The following is a 7,929-nucleotide window of genomic DNA, read 5'->3' on the forward strand; positions in this document are numbered from 1 at the left end:
ACCCACAGTACAGAAGGCATGAAATTTCGAGAAAACACACCAAAGACATGATCCTTACTCTTTGAGAACTTGTGATCTAAAGCAATTTAGACTTCAATTCGTGACAATATGCTCCATCTGTGACTCTTTATAGATAAAACAAAGACTGACATTTAAAGCATCTTTGAACTCCAATTTAATCTACTGTTCACCACATTACTCATATTTCTAATTCCCTGGTTTACTCTCTGTTAGCTAAACAGTAAGTGTTCCTCCTATCCTTTAGACTCAGAGAGAGCTTACCTCCTCAGCAAAGCCTGCCTCGAACTTCCAGCAGTGTGGATGCTTCCTCTCATAAGTTCAACAGCAAAGTGCTATGTGTGTTTATTAAACTCTTTATAGCATTACTTTATAATTCATCTTATGCATGTTCTTCCCCCCACCAGACTCTGAGTTGCTGAGGACTTAAAACATATTTTTCATCTTAATATTTGTAATTTTTGCACACTAGATTTCATCCTTGAGAATCTGATAATCGTCTGTTCATTCATTTAGTAAATTAAAGGCATTCTGTGCTAGACCCTGTTTGGGTTATATACCTGTGGAAATTAAAGACACTTTATCTGATAACACTTAAGAAATAGGAAAGAAGGCAAATGATAAGCAAGTATTAGAGGAGTCTATGATGGCTGCTATGCTAGAACAAAGGGTTTTCCTGACTTAAGTGTTGTGGGAAACCACTCTGCCAAAGCGACATGAATATGGAAATGAGAAAGAGCAAGGCAAGAAAGGAAGGAGTCAGAAGGCTGGAGTCCAGGAATTAGACACTGCTGTAAAGGCCTGGAAAGAGGAGATGGTCTTGGCTACTACTCACCTCTCACAATATGAGACTCATTCCATTTTTACAGCCCTGATTAAACCACAGAGAATGTCCTCATATATGCTCTCAGTTTATTTTACTCTTCCCCTTTCCTTTTCTCTGTGGAACTTTATGTATTGATTCCAGACCATGTCAATATTGCATTTTTGGGATGCCTTTGGGCATGTGATATTTAATCCACTCATTAAACACAGTTAAATTCTTTGATAGATAGATAGATAGATAGATAGATAGATAGATAGATAGATAGATAGTTTTCCTTAAGTTTTTTTTTTTTTTTTTTTAGTTTTTGTTAATGATTGTGGAAAATAGAGAAACCAGAACTAACCATATTTGGTTTCTTTCCTATACCCATCTATGCTGTTCAGGATGGTGCTTTGTTCTCACAGCTTGCAGAGTCAAACATGAATTGGAATGTAGACCCCAAAGGCCACCAGGATGGGAACAATAAGGTTGCTCTTGTTCGAGACCTAGAAGTTGTTGGGTGGGGGGAAGATGACAACTGAACCTCACTTTCTTCGGTTTGTCTTTTGAGATTAGATCCTTAATTTTATTCTTCTTTTTCTTTCTTTCTTCTTCATTCCTGAATGAGGCAACAGCTTTGGTATGTCATTTACCATCCCTGCCATGATATAGAGTGCATGGACTTTGGGATTATGATAGGATCTATTTGATAAACCTAAAGTAGAGTTTCCCAATAAAGGTAGACTCCTGCCCCTGCACTCAGCTACCCTTTCTGCTGCTCATAAGGATGATCTCACCATGAGTCGTGGTGTGCCTAACACTGTCAAAGATGCCTGAATCTTTCACCATGACAATTCAGTTACACACCAAATATTTGGGATTGTGCAGAGGAGACCTCAACAAACTTCGACACTAGCGAGTAGTCCCCCTTACCCGTGAAGTGTACTTTGTAGCAAGGATTCTTTATTGTACCTCTCCATCTGATTCAGAATTGGGAGTGAAGGATTCGAGTGTTGGATTGCAGACAAGACCCATAGTGTAAGACTCTGCCCACTCTACCGTCCAATGGTTCTTGAGGAAATGGATCTCGTACATGTCCACACATGATTCACCACTTGCATTGACACCCTAATTGATGCTGTGTGGCATCCTGGCTCCCAACGTGACATGGAGTGCCACCACCATGGGGGCCATCCCCCACACTCCGGGCCACCATAGACAGAAAAACAGGGTCATAGGCTGCTCTGCCCGAACTACTGCAGATGTTATAGCCCTCAGGCCTCCTTCTAAATTCTGTTTTATATTTTAATTTATATATTTTATTTGTACTTTTTCTCCCCTTAACTATACTTTTACTATGTTATAAATTTAGAGATTGCGTCTTATAATTGATTTTATTTTGCATTGAGCACTGAGCTCAGCACACTTTAGATGTCCAGTAAATTTTTTTTGTCAGAATCAATTAATAGATCCACATTATAATAGGAGACAGATTAAATCCAATCACAGATGAAGACTGTTGTTCAAGCACCTTTTTTAAAAATAGGGAATCACCTTTGAGACAATACATTTCATGAAATATCTATATCTTATCAACACCACGCAGCCACGTGGAATTGCACCATGTATATATTGCAACTCCAAGGTGAGGTCATTTATGAGGCAATGCCTGATCTAGTTTCTAAGAAAAGGCATATGCCCCACTTTGTTCAGGCAAATGCCTCAGGTTCCCTGGCTCAGATTACAGAACAAAAGTAACATTATTTTTTTTCTTGAGAGAAGCAGCTCTTTATCTGTGTTGTCTTCACAGTGGGGAGACCTGAAGAGACTTAAGCATTCCAAGTGACTGTCCTAAGGATTTTTATTTTCTATGTGTGTCTAATTATAGCATACCTGACAATAGGGGCAACATCTACCTTTAAATTGAGAAAGCTAAGGTTCAGGAAGGTTAAATGACTTGCTTAAAATTATATAGCAACGTGTGGCCTGGCCATGAACACTCTCCAGTTTTTATCAATCCTATGCATGGATGCTGACTGTTAAACAAAATGGACCTATGCTCTCCACAGGGCTCTGGGAATGAACTTCTCTCTTGGCTGGGTCAGGCCTGAGGTTTTGCACATTGTTCCTCCTTGCCCTGGAAGATGGTTGTTACTGCAGCCCCTTCCAAACTATCCCTGTAATAATTTCCATCTTGAATCCCAGAAAAACTGAGAACATGGGGTGGGACTCTGTCCCTCCTGCAAACCTCCTGGCTTGTTGCTATTTACTTAACGATTAATCCTTCAGCAGTGCCTTGTTAAAAAGAAGGGTAATATTTTCCTTCTGTCTGAACTGGACAAGCTCCCAGTTCTAGTCAGGTACCTTCGGGCTATGGAGCTGAAGACATATAATATGCCTTTTGTGTTGGCCCTTTGAAACTGAACTTGGGTGGAGGGGAGTGAATGATGCTCCTAGCAGCTGATTTCCTTCTGTTTCTCAGCTCGAGGGTCAAGTGGAGGACTTAGTGTAAATTTTAAGCTTTCAAGACAGACCAAGAGAGGATAGAGTATCGACAGCCTCATACACATGCGTGCCCATTTCCCTTAAGTACCTTACATCACTGAAAATTCCAACATCCCTGAATATTACTTTGGGGCTCCTGAGTTTAAAAATAATTATTTTTGATGTGGTAGTTACAGATGAATTGTAGTGTGGTTGCATTTGTTATAAATAACTCCAATCTGGGCATCTAAATATTTCTAATTTAGAGTTCATCGATTGCCAATAAGAAGATAGAGGAAGAATAAGAAAAACATTGATGTCACAGCGATTAGGGAAACATTTTTGAACCAGGTTCCCTAGTGACCTGGGAGAAAGGAAACATATACAAGGCCCAGGTGCAGAAAGAGATTTTCTAAAGTGGCGCATTAGCTTTTTAGTGGATATTATTGTTTTTCACCTCCCATGAGAATGGAAAACTTAGGTTGACTTTGGAGTACTTATATGGATGCATTGGTTTGAGGGTAGAGTTTTTTGAGTGTCTGAAACAGGGTTTTATGGGATTTCCGTGTGAGTGTGTGACGGGTTTGCTTAGACATTCTGTCACTGTGGACTCCCTAATCAGGGTGACCACCCTCACTTTGACAGGCTTGGATGCTGTTAAAAATCAAACCTTCCTAATTCTTTTCCTTCTATATCTTGATTATGGACTCATTTGGTATTGTTCTTGAAGGATTTCCACAAAATCAAAATGCAAACAAAACCACAAAATTGCCACCTATGAAGAAGTCTGGAGATGAAGCTGTGCTTTGCAAAACTGTCATCAGGCTGTGCTTGTCACCTCCATCAGGGCATGTACACCTCCAGGATGGGGATGACTGGTAAGGCATGTGGGAGGAGGGCAACAAATTTGATGTAACATCCTTCTTAATGAGTCCCAAGGACCATCTTTTCAGTGAAACCCTGACCGCTGTACCATGCGAATCTCTTTCCTGTACTCCCCTCCCATAACCTTTTGTAACCCATACCTGTACTTTTTAATGTTTTATATTTGTAATTATACCTTTAAGAAGTAAGCATACCGAAAGAAAATACTTTGTCTGATAATCTTCTACAGTACTTAGTACAAAATCATATACATTGACTTTGCCTAGAAATTACTTATGGTTTTATGAGTTGTTTCAGTTCTATGTCATGAAAGAAATAGAGTTCAGAACTCGAAATATAGTCATCCGGAACTTTTTTGTCCTAAATATTTGCCGAAGTTAGTGTAACGTGTGGGGATCCAGAGACATATAGATGCCATGATTCCTGTTCTTGGAGAAATCTGTAAATGGGAATGTATTCTGTGTATTTTACTCACCCTTAGAGAAGTGGCTGTAGACTTAGGCAGGGAATGAATACATTTTTGAAATAAAGTTACCTATTATTACTGTTGGGTCAATATTTCTCTTGGTAGCCCTTGAGTTTATAGAATATAGCGAAATGAAGTCTGTTCATTTCAGCAGAGGTGAGAATAGCAAGAACATTTCAAAGAAGAAAAAATAAATCTCTGCATTCTGTTTGGTTTGATATATTTAAATGTTTGATATATAATTAAGTGAGTATCTTATGTCATGTACTGGGTTAGATGCTGAAAATACAGATAATTAGCCTACAATCTCTGCCTAAATAGTTATCGAGATATTTTAGTAGGTAGTAAGTTTTCCTTCTTAGTTATGCTTTGAAGAAGTAAAACTGAACTCAGTTCACAGAGGCTGTCGTGAAGCATCATAGAATTGGTTAAGTGTTCCTGGACCTTAGTATCTTATTTATAAAATGGAGCTTATAATACCTATCTATCTCAACCTGCTGGATTATTTGTAGAAGGACAGATGCCAAGGCTCTCTAAGAGGTTATCAGTTTTCTCACTCCTAAGGCATTGTTTGTAATGTTCTCTGATTTCTATTGAGTGGCACCGCCATTTCAGTAGCTATTCTCTAGAGAGGAATGGGTGGTGGCTGTTGGCTTCTGAGACACTGACATTTGGAATTGAATGGATCCCAGGACCTACATTTGGCTCGAGTCTCACTTGTGGGCTTGGAACAAATTAGAGGGAGCAATACTCCCCTTTTAAGGCCGATGGCCTGTCTGCTTCTTGGAAGTTCCTTGGCAGAGTTCCCTAGTGAGAAGGGTAAAATCAGAGACAGCCCCAGAGAAGATAAAATGTACATCTGTGTAATGTGATGTAATTCTCCAATTTACATACCTATCTGGGATGCGTAAATGTTTCCAAATTATATTGGAAGAAGGCTTATAGGTTTTAAACAAAAATTTTAGGAGGCCTCATCTAAAAAGTAGAGCTATGTAAATGCATGTTCAGAATGCACCCTTCACCCTCTCCCGCTGTTAACTACTCTCTGTATACTACACGTTCAACAAAAAGGGGAGCGTCAAACCACGGGAACTCATTTTCTGTGCCTGGTGAGTTGGCGTGCGTGTTGCATCGTGGGCAGGGGAGCACTCAATGTTGAAAGGATGGGTGGCCAAGGACTGAGATCACCAGCTCTGGTTTTCTTACTTGGGCTGAGACCAAAGTGGTTGTTAGGAATCCCAGTGAAGACTGCAAAAATCCTGCCATCTTCTGTTCCGGTCCTAGACCATCCCCAGTTCTCTTTGCCAGTGCACAACAACATATGGTTTGCTCAGTACAACCTGTTCATCACATTCTCCTCTTCACCCTGGAGTTATGAATATATTCCCTGAGCTGCTTTTCTCTCCCTCTGAGTCTTAGATAGAAAGTGTCACCTTCATGTGTAAGGCTAACCTTATAAGTCTGGGCTGCTCTGTCATCTTCTCCCTGCCTCACTGATCTAGCTCTGCCAATTTTTTTTCTTCTCTCTTCTTCATTTTTTATCTTACCTTATTTATGTCTCTTAAAATATGCTTTTGTCTTTCAAAATGTAAAAAGAAGAAATTACTCTTATAAACTGATGTTTATTGTTGTCTTACTATTCTACTCACCCCCTTAGAGGTGTTTTATATGTACAAACTCATTTAATCCTCACGATTATCCTTGAGGTGTGTACCATTATCTCCATTTTAGAGATGAAGAAACTGGGAGACAGAGAAGTAATCTCTTCATGCCCCATGTCAGGGAGCCGGTGGGGATAGTGGTGCTAGGATTTGAACCTGGGCTGTATGGCTCCAGTTCTCATGTTTTATAATCACGACACATGTACAGCTTTTCTCTCCTCCTACCGTCCCTTCCTGGTGTTGCCTTCTCTTTATAATTCTCAAGAAACTGTCTGCATTTCCAGTCCAAACTTTCACACCATTCTCTTATAAAAGAACTTTGTCATCTTCTATCCAATACCTTTACTCTGCCTAAGTGATCTGTGAAATTTAAGTCATCCGTTCTCATGGTCAATTCCAATCCTTATAGATATGCCTATAATATTAGCCTAGTTTTCTTTCTAGTTATTTTTCCTTCCATCTCATCACTATAGGCATTCCCCTAGGATTCCCTAAAGTGATTAATCCCCAGAACAGTATAGTAAGAACTAACAAGTCAAGGGGACTAATAGTTTAATGTAGGTTCTCAGTGATAGGTTTCTGAACTATGATTTAGGTGGACTTGATGATGGTTAATGAGGAGAAAAAGGAATCAAAGGTGATCCCTAGGCTTTGGACCTGGATCACTAAGAAAAGTGTCGTAAAGTTAAGAGAAATAGTAAAGTCAAGAAAAAGAGCTGATTTGGGATGTAAGTTAATTTTTTATTTTATTTTGTAAGCTTGATGTACTGACAGTATACCCAGATGAAAATATTCATCAAGTAATTGAAAATGTGCAGTAAAAAAACGTATGAGGGAAAGTGAAGTGGTGATAGAGATTGTATGGAAATATTTGCTGAAGCCATGAAAATAGGTAAGATCGTATTACCTATTAAAATCATAAGATCGAGAGAGAATATTGAGAACAAACAAACAAAACAACATTTTATAATGGCCCATTAAATAAAAAATAAAATACAAAACAGTCAACTTAAAAAATTAGTCTTTCAGAATCTGGCAGTAGACCTTTTAATTCAATTCAGTTCAGTAATCAAGTGCTTCTTTTGTCAGCAAGAAAGAACAAGAAATAGAGACACATTTATTAGTCGAGGTTCTTGGTTACAAACGACAGAGACAAAGCTTGGGTAAATTAGGCAGAAAAGTAATTTTATTGGAAGAATATTGGTTAAGTACAAGAATAATTGAGAAGGCTCAAGAACAAACCTCCGAAAATGGGCAGAAGTTGAAAAAGGCAGGTCTTCTCAGAATCACATCCAAGAAGATGCCACAGAAATATTCTGATCTCCAATAACAGGCCTGGGCAATAGAAGTTGCCACTGACAGGGTTGCCAGGAGATGCATGCTGTCACCACTGCTGGAAAGCTTTCCACTTTGCTCCCTGTGTCTTCACTTTATTTGTTCCCAATTAAAGTCTCAGGGAAAATATCCAACTGATTGAGTTTCAATGAAGTGCCTGTAGTCTAGCTGCCAGAAGCTAGGGAAGACATGTCTTCCTCCAAGAGAGTGAGTTCAAATACTGGTTGCCCAAAAGGGCAAGTGTCTATCTTCTTACAACTTACAGATCGGGTGAA

The 7,929-nt window shown here is 39.2% G+C and overlaps 1 pseudogene; it reads right to left on the reverse strand.

Moving 5' to 3' along the window:
• Positions 1-1,257: 1,257 nt before the first annotated feature.
• LOC105293654 lies at positions 1,258-7,699 on the reverse strand (annotated as a pseudogene).
• Positions 7,700-7,929: the final 230 nt, after the last annotated feature.

The sequence above is a fragment of the Pteropus vampyrus genome, unplaced genomic scaffold (assembly GCF_000151845.1).
Source record: "Pteropus vampyrus isolate Shadow unplaced genomic scaffold, Pvam_2.0 Scaffold3, whole genome shotgun sequence".
Taxonomy (NCBI): Eukaryota; Metazoa; Chordata; class Mammalia; order Chiroptera; family Pteropodidae; genus Pteropus; species Pteropus vampyrus.